Source organism: Polyodon spathula, chromosome 24, assembly GCF_017654505.1.
Source record: "Polyodon spathula isolate WHYD16114869_AA chromosome 24, ASM1765450v1, whole genome shotgun sequence".
NCBI classification, from domain to species: domain Eukaryota; kingdom Metazoa; phylum Chordata; class Actinopteri; order Acipenseriformes; family Polyodontidae; genus Polyodon; species Polyodon spathula.
In genome coordinates, this window is record NC_054557.1 from 25,223,157 (window position 1) to 25,236,609 (window position 13,453).

The 13,453-nt window shown below is 41.5% G+C and overlaps 1 protein-coding gene and 1 pseudogene across 1 annotated transcript in view; one reads left to right on the top strand and one right to left on the bottom strand.

The window, feature by feature from the left end:
• The window catches only part of LOC121298975 (ras/Rap GTPase-activating protein SynGAP-like), a 357,605-nt gene that overhangs the window by 152,547 nt on the left and 191,605 nt on the right, over window positions 1-13,453 (bottom strand). The gene's annotated exons all lie outside the window — the stretch shown is intronic.
• Window positions 1-13,453, top strand: part of LOC121298803 — a 90,672-nt pseudogene that overhangs the window by 50,970 nt on the left and 26,249 nt on the right.

A 13,453-nucleotide genomic window follows, 5' to 3' on the forward strand; every position in this document is an offset into this window, starting at 1 on the left:
CAAGTCTCCAAATCTACAATTAGACGCCACCACCATGCCAGTAGCCAATTTGGAATGTTGAAAGAAAAAAAAGCCTTTATTGAGAGAAACCAACAAATGTAAGCACCTGGAGTTTGCTAAATGGCACTGGCACTTGGATTGGAACAGGGTGCTATGGTCAGATGAGACAAAAATAGAGCTCTTTGGCCACGCACACCAGCGGTGGGTTTGGCATCGAAAGAAGGATGCATATGCAGAAAAGAACCTCATACCTACTGTAAAATATGGTGGTGGATCTTTGTTGTTATTTGGCTGTTTTGCTTACACTGGTCCTGGGGCCCTTGTTAAGGTCACCGGTATCATGAACTCTACCAAGTACCAGGACATTTTAGCCAAAAACCTGGTTGCCTCTGCCAGAAGGCTGAACCTTGGCCACAAGTGAATCTTCCAGCAAGACAATGACCCCAAGCACACATCAAAATCCACAAAGAAATGGTTAATTGACCAAAAAAAATCAGCATTTTGCAATGGCCATCTCAGTCTCCGAACTTGAATCCCATTGAAAACCTGTGGTTTGAATTGAACAGAGCAGTCCATAAGCGCAGACCGAAGGATATCAAGGATATGGAAAGATTCTGTATGGAAGATACTCTTTGCTGTCTGGTCACCACCCTATTAACACTGGTGACCAGACAGCAAAAAGAAGGGAGGTCATGATTGTTGGGGACTCCATATTGAGAAACACAGCAAGTTCAGTTCGCAGTTTGGGCCCCCTTACTACAACAGTGTGCTGCCTTCCAGGAGCCTCTGTCATGCACATCACTAAGAACGTGGACAGGCTACTAGAACAAACTGGAGATGACCCAGTAGTAGTCGTCCACATCGGTACAAACAACATTGGAAGAGACAGACCAAAATCCCTGCAAAACCAAATCAGGGAGAGCTAGGAAGGAAATTAAAAAACAAGCCCAAAACTGTGGTATTTTCTGGGATACTGCTGGCACCTTCCAAAGGACCATATGAACAGCTGGAAATAATTAATATAAAACGCATGGCTGAAGACATGGTGCACACAGGAAGGCTTCACCTATCTTGATCATTGCACCACATTCTACAACGAGGACTATCTGTATAGATGGGACGGACTGCACTTAAATAAAAAGGGAACCAGTCTACTTGGAGAAAAGATCCTCCAGCAGGTTCAGAAGCATTTAAACCAGAGGGGAGAAATCAACAAAAAAAAACAGAAGGGAGACTGCATCAAAACAAGGACAACATCTCAGGTAAGACATCCATTAAATGTATTTATCTAAATGCTAGAAGTATCTGAAACAAAATTTTAGAACTTGAAGCTACTGCACTAACAAGTAACTATGATGTGGTAGGTGTTACAGAAACTTGGTTGTCTGAGAGTGATGGGGTAGCACTATACATAAAAAGCAGTCTTGAAGCCCAGGTGTTAAATCCGGACAAAGAAAATAAAGCCGAATCAATATGGTTTGTTTTTGTAAACTTTCTTATGTTCTTAAGAACAGCCTAAGATCTCGTCCTATGTGTTCTCCAATCTCATAAAAAAATGACAGAAAAAGACTCAGTGCTGTTATCCTTACAAGGGGAGGGTGCACAAAGTACAGAAAACAAGGGTGCCAATAACTGTGACACTTACTTTTTTTGGAACTAAATGTATAATTTGAGAAACGTGTAGTTTTGGTTGATTCCCTTGAATCATTAATAAAGTATAATATACTCCACATGTTGGAAAATTACAATATAGCTCATTACCTGTGTTGTTTATTTTATACAGCTCATCTTTATCAAGGGTGGCAATAATTTTGGAGGTGCCTGTATATATATATATATATATATATATATATATATATATATATATATATATATATATATATATATATATACATACACACACACACGCACACACAAACACACACAACAAAAACACCTGCTTATTATACAGTCAGCACTCACGCATTCGACCCTATACAACTTTGACTTCAGTGACGGTTAAACGCGTGTGACGCATATCTCATTATTTTATTTTGGCCCACTCCACCCCTTGTCCACCGACTGTTTTGAAATATGTAGGCTTCCATTTAGGTGTACTGTATTGGTCTTGTTGATACAGTACTATCCTCACAGTATCTAAAACTGTTTAATGATTAACTGTTACATTACCCTAGCTTGTCTCTTCACTTTGTTTTGGCTGCATTTTCATCAGGTGAAACTGGAGAAAGCGCTGTGTTAACTGCCTCAAAAAACCACAAAAAACCCAGAAAAAAAATGTAAACAGTAAAATATAAAGCAAATTAAAAAGTATAATACAACAAAGATATAATTAAAGATAAAATATAAAGAAATTGCCACTGACAACTGAGGAAGTCGGCATCTCCGGTCCCTTTTTTTTTTTTTTTTTTTTTTTTTAAGTAACAAAAACGCTTATTCACTACAAAACATGAACTACCTTAGATGTGTAATGGCTGTAGCATAGGATACTCACACCTTAAGGTTAGGGTTTCAGTGTTGGATGAGGATTATTCAATGTTTTATTAACAATAATATGTTAGCCAATCAGAGTGCAGTGTCCTGACAGCAGAATTTCATGTTACCTTTGTAAGGACAGCTCAAGACCGGGGCGTGGTTTGGTAGTGAGTAGATTTATTGTCTGTATCTATAAATTAATAATTAATTAATAAACTGCTTCAGACTGATTTGGCAAGCAGAGAGAAAAAATAAATAAATGAAAAAAAAACAAATAACCTTGTGTAACACAAGGTTATTTACAACCAACATAACCAGCTACTTTTGGTAAATCCAGCCACAATCAAATCAAACAGACTTTCAGATATTCAATACCCAAACTGCCTTGTTATTTTTTTTGTTGTTGTTTTTAGCATATGACTCATAAACAGCACATCATACAGTTTTCTTGTAAGTTTGGTATAGGAGCAATATTAGCGCCTAGAAAAAAACAGGGTGCTGTTGGGTCCTATCTTGAACTGGTTGGAGTGCTACAGGAAAAATAAATGGCTAGTAATGTAACCTACAGTCTTTCCCTCTCAACAACACTGGATATCATGCAATCTAGAATGACAGTCACAGCTAGTGGGTCTCATCTGCTAGATTGCATTCTGAATGTGACCGCCTGTCTTCCTTCCCTCCTCCTTGCATGCTGTTGGGAAAGCTTTCCTCTCCAGCGCCTTGCTCTCTCAGATTCTCTCCAGCACCATGCTACACTCCCGCAGGCGTAAGGACTCCAGCTCAGGGATGTTTGGTTTGAAGTCCTCACATTCTTCCTTCCCTGGTTCCATGTGGTCAAACTCTAGTTCAGTGGGCTCCTGTTTAATACGGACAATTTCCAGCACCTCTTCTTGTTTAACAGGAAGGGGTTCTCCTGTCTGGGGGATCTCCAATTCATTGTGCTCAGCTTTAATCTCAGAGACCTCTGGCTGACTACTGTCATATTGCATCTCACAGAGCTCCAGTTTAATGGGGAGGGAAGCCAGCCCAAAGAACTCCACTGTAAAGGGAACAAGTTCAAGTTCAGGGAACTCCTCTTTAATCTGGACTGTTTCCATCTTCACTCTCCACGGCAGCACACAGGATTCTGTTTAGTAGCTGCTGACAAAAAAACAAAACCCATTTATTTATTACAGTACTACTAAGGCCATTAAAGATCAACAAACTCTAGCCTTAATATCAGGGGTGGCTTTACTATTGAAGGAACATAGATAAGGCCTTCAATAGTAAATAATAGATAATGCCCTCTCGTCAATACTTTCAATATTTCATGCCATGGAATTGTACGGTCCCTGTCATCTGCTTCTCACAGTTCTCCATTCTTGTGGTCCTCCTACTCACCTTGATGAACATGATTTCTTCCTTTCCTCTCTCTCCCGCTATTCCTGTAAATTTTTTTAAGTTATTTTTCTTTTCAACTTTCTCCAATCACCTCCGACTCATATTGCTGGTCGTCAACTGGACCTGATTTTCTCTAGGCTGTTCTCTCCCATCCTTTACAATTACCCCTTCTTCTCCTGTGATCACTTTATCTCCTTTTCACTTCTACCCTCTCTACCCTCTATTTCTACCCCCTCTTTTTCCTCAAACTTTCCTTCCTCTGCTCCCTCACGTCTTCCTATTGAATCATGTCCCTGCTTTCAGCTGACTCTGCTACCAGGACTCCTTCTTCCTCGTTCACCTCTTAATTCCTTCTGTCCCGTCTTCTCACGCCCTGCTCGCTTTGCACCTCCCCAGCTTAAAACCCACTTATTCAACCTTTATTTGTAAATTCCTACTCACATCTTTTTCTATTTTCTTTTATTTAGATTTATTTTGTATACATGCCTTTGTTTTACATTTTAAGTGCTTTTAACTTATACACTTTTATATTTTGTTTAATTAAGTTGCTTTGGATAAAAGCATCTGATAAATACTGAAATAAATAAATAGAATTTCTTAAACAATATTCCCTGTGTATTGGAACACCTCCTAAGAGAACACTTCGCCAAAGGGAACATCCTTGTGGTGGAACTGATTTTTTTCCAATTGTAAAAGCTCCGGCCAAAGGAACAGGAACTTAAAAGAACACCTTATTGACAACGAGTCGTTCACAACAGATACAGTACTGTTTTGTAACCCGATAACTCATCATCATCAAACTTAAATTAAAATGTTTTATTCAGTCTTTTCAAAAGCAACTTATCGTCACAAGTGTCTTGAGACACACTGATTGATTGTTTATTAAGTCTTTCCAGAAATGCAGTCACATCTGTCGTGGAAGTTTTAATATCAACTCCTGTAAGAGAGACTCAGCAGAACAGACAAGATTGAGTAAACAAGTTTAATGGTCTGCAAACCCGAGAACACTCTCAACACACGCAGGTGTTAGGAAACCGAGCAATGTTCTGACTACACAGAGCCTGTAAGCACAATATATACCTTGTAACCTACAGTTATTGCGAGCCAATCACAGAAGCTCAACTTAATATTCGTGCATAGCAACAACTTGGAGACCAATCATATACAACAACAACTTATTTAAACTGCAAACATCCTAAAATAAAAAGTAAGTCTGTGACATTTCTGTGATGTGCCACGGAAGAAGCTTGCGGTTGCTAAAGAAAATAGAACTTCCTCTTTCTAGCTAGTAGTCAATATCTTTCCATCCCTTATAAGGGCCACCTCGTCCTTCAGCAAGAAAGAGGAAGTATGTTCACAAACAACTACAGATAATAATACGTTATTATTATTATTATTATTATTATTATTATTATTATTATTATTATTATTATTATATTATACCTAAACCTGAGCATTGAAACCCTAAACAATCATAGCACTAGCAACATTAAAGTGGCCTATCAAATTATACAATAACAACACATCATATAACTAATACAGTGGCTTGCAAAAGTATTGACCCCCCTTGGAATTTTTCCTATTTTGTTGCCTTACAACCTGGAATTAAAATGGATTTTTATTTGGATTTCATGTAATGGACACACACAAAATAGTCCAAATTGGTGAAGTGAAATGAAAAAAATAACTTATAAATAACGGAAAAGTGGTGCGTGCATATGTATTCACCCCCTTTGCTATTAAGCCTCTAAATAAGATCTGGTGCAACCAATTACCTTCAGAAGTCACATAATTTGTTAAATAAAGTCCACCTGTGCGCAATCCAAGTGACACATGATCTGTCACATGATCTCAGTATATATACACCTGTTCTGAAAGGCCCCAGAGTCTGCAACACCACTAAGCAAGGGGCACCACCATGCAAGCGGCACCATGAAGACCAAGGAGCTCTCCAAACAGGTCAGGGATACAGTTGTGGAGAAGTACAGATCAGGGTTGGGTTATAAAAAAATATCCGAAACTTTGAACATCCCACGGAGCACCATTAAAGCCATTATTAAAAAATGGAAAGAATACGGCACCACAACAAACCTGGCAAGAGAGGGCCGCCCACCAAAACTCACGGACCAGGCAAGGCGGGCATTAATCAGAGAGGCAACAAAGAGACTAAAGATAACCCTGAAGGAGCTGCAAAGCTCCACTGCGGATATTGGAGTATCTGTCCATAGGACCACTTTAAGCCATACACTCCACAGTGCTGGGCTTTACAGAAGAGTGGCCAGAAAAAAGCCATTGCTTAAAGAAAAAAACAAGCAAACACGTTTGGTGTTCGCCAAAAGGCATGTGGGAGACTCCCCAAACATATGGAAGAAGGTACTCTGGTCAGATGAGACTAAAATTGAGCTTTTTGGCCATCAAGGAAAACGCTATGTCTGGCGCAAACCCAACACCTTTCATCACCCAGAGAACACCATCCCCACAGTGAAGCATGGTGGTGGCAGCATCATGCTGTGGGGATGTTTTTCATCGGCAGGGACTGGGAAACTGGTCAGAATTGAAGGAATGATGGATGGGGCTAAATACAGGGAAAATCTTCAGGGAAACCTGTTTCAGTCTTCCAGAGATTTGAGACTGGGACGGAGGTTCACCTTCCAGCAGGACAATGACCCTAAGAATACTGCTAAAGCAACACTCGAGTGGTTAAGGGGAAACATTTAAATGTCTTGGAATGGCCTAGTCAAAGCCCAGACCTCAATTCAATTGAGAATCTGTGGTATGACTTAAGGATTGCTGTACACTAGCGGAACCCATCCAACTTGAAGGAGCTGGAGCAGTTTTACCTTGAAGAATGGGCAAAAATCCCAGTGGATAGATGTGCCAAGCTTATAGATACATACCCCAAGAGACTTGCAGCTGTAATTGCTGCAAAAGGTGGCTCTACAAAGTATTGACTTTTTTTGGGGGGGGGATACTTATGCACGCTCAAGTTTTCAGTTTTTTTGTCTTATTTCTTGTTTGTTTCACAATAAAAAATATTTTGCATCTTCAAAGTGGTAGGCATGTTGTGTAAATCAAATGATACAAACCCCCCAAAAAAATCAATTTTAATTCCAGGTTGTAAGGCAACAAAATAGGAAAAATGCCAAGGGGGGTCAATACTTTCGCAAGCCACTGTATTATAACTACTTATAATTAACTTATTATGGCTTTAGCGAGCACGTTTTGTTCCTCCTGGCACCAATCTCTGTCTGTCACGTAGGCTTTCTTGCAGTTACTTTAAAGCATGACTATATATGGGCATTTTCAGTCTACCTTAAACCCTCTTCACTTAGCAATAACAGGATGTGTGGTGAAGGCTGAAAGAGGAAGACAAACGTCTAGACTATAACAGTTTATTTTTTAATTCTAAACTTAATACTAAATAAACTTCAAACTTCTTATTACATTGGTATGATCCCTTTTTAAGTCACACAGGCTAAGCAAACACATGAACAAACAGCTCAGAGGTTAGTACAGAGATTGCATGAGATGTAATTTTCCCACCACACATCATTAACTCACTTTGTACTCACATTGCAAATATACATGTTGCGCAATATTCACTAATTCATGTCATAACACAGCCATGGGACACTACCATTTTACATTAGTTTTAGAATCGTGATGAATTTACAAGACAAATCCTGCAGGCGTTTCCCAGTAAGGACGGTGCAGTCTTGTCTCTGGGATGCATACCGGTGTCGGGATACTTGTTCCCATCAATTTATTTACTTTCAAGTTAATGAAGTTTAAATGAAAACTCATTTCCCACACTGAGTTATCAATTTCTCTAGACTTGTCCATCAGATGAGGTGCAGAACAGCGACAGCGAGTGGAAGCGACAGCGAGTGGGAGAAGTACAGCGTGGAAAAGTACAGAGCAGTTTCGAAGCAGAAAGGAGAAATTGCATCTTGAATTGCTTTAATCAGAAAACAGAGGACATTGGGGAAACACAGCAGCAGCCGCGTGTGTTTTTGTGATAACAAACAAGCTGAAACTCGGAGCAGCTGATTCAAATTCAGCGCCGTTTTGAGACACGGGCGAGGGGAGGAGCCGACAGCACAGCAGAACAACGCAGTTAAACGAGGCAGTCTTCCCAGCGACAGCGAGTGGAAGCGACAGCGAGTGGGAGAAGTACAGCGTGGAAAAGTACAGAGCAGTTTCGAAGCAGAAAGGAGAAATTGCATCTTGAATTGCTTTAATCAGAAAACAGAGGACATTGGGGAAACACAGCAGCAGCCGCGTGTGTTTTTGTGATAACAAACAAGCTGAAACTCGGAGCAGCTGATTCAAATTCAGCGCCGTTTTGAGACACGGGCGAGGGGAGGAGCCGACAGCACAGCAGAACAACGCAGTTAAACGAGGCAGTCTTCCCAGCGACAGCGAGTGGAAGCGACAGCGAGTGGGAGAAGTACAGCGTGGAAAAGTACAGAGCAGTTTCGAAGCAGAAAGGAGAAATTGCATCTTGAATTGCTTTAATCAGAAAACAGAGGACATTGGGGAAACACAGCAGCAGCCGCGTGTGTTTTTGTGATAACAAACAAGCTGAAACTCGGAGCAGCTGATTCAAATTCAGCGCCGTTTTGAGACACGGGCGAGGGGAGGAGCCGACAGCACAGCAGAACAACGCAGTTAAACGAGGCAGTCTTCCCAGCGACAGCGAGTGGAAGCGACAGCGAGTGGGAGAAGTACAGCGTGGAAAAGTACAGAGCAGTTTCGAAGCAGAAAGGAGAAATTGCATCTTGAATTGCTTTAATCAGAAAACAGAGGACATTGGGGAAACACAGCAGCAGCCGCGTGTGTTTTTGTGATAACAAACAAGCTGAAACTCGGAGCAGCTGATTCAAATTCAGCGCCGTTTTGAGACACGGGCGAGGGGAGGAGCCGACAGCACAGCAGAACAACGCAGTTAAACGAGGCAGTCTTCCCAGCGACAGCGAGTGGAAGCGACAGCGAGTGGGAGAAGTACAGCGTGGAAAAGTACAGAGCAGTTTCGAAGCAGAAAGGAGAAATTGCATCTTGAATTGCTTTAATCAGAAAACAGAGGACATTGGGGAAACACAGCAGCAGCCGCGTGTGTTTTTGTGATAACAAACAAGCTGAAACTCGGAGCAGCTGATTCAAATTCAGCGCCGTTTTGAGACACGGGCGAGGGGAGGAGCCGACAGCACAGCAGAACAACGCAGTTAAACGAGGCAGTCTTCCCAGCGACAGCGAGTGGAAGCGACAGCGAGTGGGAGAAGTACAGCGTGGAAAAGTACAGAGCAGTTTCGAAGCAGAAAGGAGAAATTGCATCTTGAATTGCTTTAATCAGAAAACAGAGGACATTGGGGAAACACAGCAGCAGCCGCGTGTGTTTTTGTGATAACAAACAAGCTGAAACTCGGAGCAGCTGATTCAAATTCAGCGCCGTTTTGAGACACGGGCGAGGGGAGGAGCCAACAGCACAGCAGAACAACGCAGTTAAACGAGGCAGTCTTCCCAGCGACAGCGAGTGGAAGCGACAGCGAGTGGGAGAAGTACAGCGTGGAAAAGTACAGAGCAGTTTCGAAGCAGAAAGGAGAAATTGCATCTTGAATTGCTTTAATCAGAAAACAGAGGACATTGGGGAAACACAGCAGCAGCCGCGTGTGTTTTTCTGATAACAAACAAGCTGAAACTCGGAGCAGCTGATTCAAATTCAGCGCCGTTTTGAGACACGGGCGAGGGGAGGAGCCGACAGCACAGCAGAACAACGCAGTTAAACGAGGCAGTCTTCCCAGCGACAGCGAGTGGAAGCGACAGCGAGTGGGAGAAGTACAGCGTGGAAAAGTACAGAGCAGTTTCGAAGCAGAAAGGAGAAATTGCATCTTGAATTGCTTTAATCAGAAAACAGAGGACATTGGGGAAACACAGCAGCAGCCGCGTGTGTTTTTGTGATAACAAACAAGCTGAAACTCGGAGCAGCTGATTCAAATTCAGCGCCGTTTTGAGACACGGGCGAGGGGAGGAGCCGACAGCACAGCAGAACAACGCAGTTAAACGAGGCAGTCTTCCCAGCGACAGCGAGTGGAAGCGACAGCGAGTGGGAGAAGTACAGGCGTGGAAAAGTACAGAGCAGTTTCGAAGCAGAAAGGAGAAATTGCATCTTGAATTGCTTTAATCAGAAAACAGAGGACATTGGGGAAACACAGCAGCAGCCGCGTGTGTTTTTGTGATAACAAACAAGCTGAAACTCGGAGCAGCTGATTCAAATTCAGCGCCGTTTTGAGACACGGGCGAGGGGAGGAGCCGACAGCACAGCAGAACAACGCAGTTAAACGAGGCAGTCTTCCCAGCGACAGCGAGTGGAAGCGACAGCGAGTGGGAGAAGTACAGGCGTGGAAAAGTACAGAGCAGTTTCGAAGCAGTTTGAAAGCAGGTTGACGGCTGCAGAAGAAACTAAACTTCAAAAAAAAAAAAACCCTCAACATGGTCTTCAAGCCAGTAATCTGTGACACCTGCTTGATGTGGGAAATCCGAGAAAACCCAGCGGAGCTAAACCAAGTGTGCGTAAAGTGCCGCGCGATCCAGGATTTGCATAAACTAGTAAGCATGCTAGAAATGGAGCTGGAAGAAGTGAGACAGCAACAGGATCTTGAGGAACTGGCACACCCACAATTCATGGAAGTCTGCATCACCCCTAACAGACTGAAAGCCACCAGGGAGATAGAAGGTCAGAACAGCTGGGTTCAGGTAGGCAGAAGCAGGGAAAAAAAAGAAACTTCGTCAAACACAACCACCAGAAATCAAAACAACCAACAGATTTGAGTCACTTCAGAATTGTGATGAGCAGAACCAACAACAAGAGAATGAAAGGAACAACATCCAGGACCCTATTGACAGTGGTGACAAGACAGTAAAAAGAAGGGAGGTCATGATTGTTGGGGACTCCATATTGAGAAACACAGCAAGTTCAGTTCGCAGTTTGGACCCCCTTACTACAACAGTGTGCTGCCTTCCGGGAGCCTCGGTCAAGCACATCACTGAGAACGTGGACAGGCTCCTAGAACGAACAGGAGACGACCCGGTAGTAGTCGTCCACATCGGTACAAACAACATTGGAAGAGACAGACCAAAATCCCTGCAAAACAAATTCAGAGAGCTAGGAAGGAAATTAAAAGAGAAAACCAAAACTGTGGTATTTTCTGGTATACTACCCGCACCTTGCAAAGGACCATATGGACAGCTGGAAATAATAAATCAAAACCAATGGTTGAAGACGTGGTGCACACGGGAAGGCTTCACCTATCTTGATCATTGGACCACTTTCTACAACGAGGACTATCTGTATAGACGGGATGGACTGCATTTAAATAACAAGGGAACTAGTCTACTTGGAGAAAAGATCCTCGAGCAGGTTCGGAAGCATTTAAACTAGAAAGGAAGGGGGGAGAAATCAACAAAAAAACAGAAGGGAGACCGCATCAAAACAAGAACAACAACTCAGGTAAGACAACCATTAAATGTATTTATCTAAATGCTAGAAGTATCAGAAACAAAATTCTAGAACTTGAAGCTACTGCACTAACAGGTAACTATGATGTGATAGGTGTTACAGAAACGTGGTTATCTGAGAGTGATGGGGACGAATATAATATTTGTGGGTATACACTGTATAGGAAAGACAGGCAGGACAGAAGAGGAGGAGGGGTAGCGCTATACATAAGAAACAGTCTTGAAGCCCAGGTGTTAAACCTGGACAAAGAAAATAAAACCGAATCAATATGGGTCAGAATAACAGACAAAAATTCAAAAGGCATAATAATAGGAGCATGCTATAGACCGCCAGATTCAGACGGTGAGCACAATAATCTGTTATACAATGACATTAGAAATGTGTGTAGCAAAGGAGAAGCCATACTAATGGGGGATTTCAACTTCCCCCAAATAAAATGGGAAAACCCGGTGGGTAGCGCGAAGGATGAAATAGAAATGGTGGAAATGACAAATGACTGCTTCCTAACACAATTTGTGAAGGCACCCACTAGAGGGGAGGCATGCCTTGATTTAGTCTTTTCAAATAACGAAGATAGAATAACTAAAACAGAGGTCAGAGAACCACTGGCAAACTCAGACCACAACATGGTCTCATTTGAAGTGTTTTTTAAATCCTCAAAAGTAAAGACTAAAGCTAAGGTTTACAATTTTAGAAAAGCAAACTATGAAGGCATGAAACAGAGACTAACAGAAGTAGATTGGAGTAAAATAGAGAAAACACCCACAGAAGAAGGATGGTTGTTCTTCAAAAACGTAGTACTAGAGGCGCAAAACAATTATATCCCTAAAGTAGACAAATCTAAATGTAAAACTAAATTGCCAAAATGGTTTAATAGATCAATTAAAAAAAATATTCAGCGAAAAAAGGCACTTTACAGAGCATTAAAAAAGGACCAAAAAGAAAGTACACAGAAAGAGTACACAGAACTGCAAATGCAAGTCAAAAAGGAAGTTAGAAAGGCCAAGAGAGAAATAGAAATGAACATTGCTAAGGGAGCTAAAACCAATTCCAAAATGTTTTTCCAATATTACAACAGCAAGAGAACATTCAAAGAGGAGATTAAATGTTTAAGAGATACAAATGGCAAAATCGTAGAGGAAGAAAAAAAAATAGCAAATATGTTAAATGATTACTTTTCACAAGTTTTTACAAAGGAAGATACTGACAACATGCCCCACATGTCATCCAGTTCCTATCCAGTTTTAAATAACTTTAGCATAACTGAGGCAGAAGTGTTAAAGGGACTAGGAGCTCTTAAAATAAACAAATCCCCTGGGCCGGATGAGATCCTCCCAGTAGTACTCAAAGAAATGAAAGAAGTAATTTACAAACCGCTAACCAAGATCATGCAGCAGTCTCTTGACACAGGGGTGGTACCGACAGACTGGAAAATTGCAAACGTAATACCGATCCACAAAAAGGGAAACAAAACTGAACCAGGTAACTACAGACCAGTAAGCCTGACTTCTATTATATGCAAACTTATGGAAACTATAATAAGAGCCAAAATGGAAAATTACCTATATGGTAACAGGGTACTGGGAGACAGTCAACATGGTTTTAGGAAAGGGAGATCGTGTCTAACTAACTTGCTTGATTTTTTTGAGGATGCAACATCGATAATGGATAATTGCAAAGCATATGACATGGTTTATTTAGATTTCCAGAAAGCTTTTGACAAAGTCCCGCACAAAAGATTAATTCTCAAACTGAACGCAGTTGGGATTCAAGGAAACACATGTACATGGATTAGGGAGTGGTTAACATGTAGAAAACAGAAAGTACTGATTAGAGGAAAAACCTCAGAATGGAGTGTGGTAACCAGCGGTGTACCACAGGGATCAGTATTAGGTCCTCTGCTATTCCTAATCTACATTAATGATTTAGATTCTGGTATAGTAAGCAAACTTGTTAAATTTGCAGACGACACAAAAGTAGGAGGAGTGGCAAACACTGTTGCAGCAGCAAAGGTCATTCAAAATGATCTAGACAAGATTCAGAACTGGGCAGACACATGGCAAATGACATTTAATAGAGAAAAGT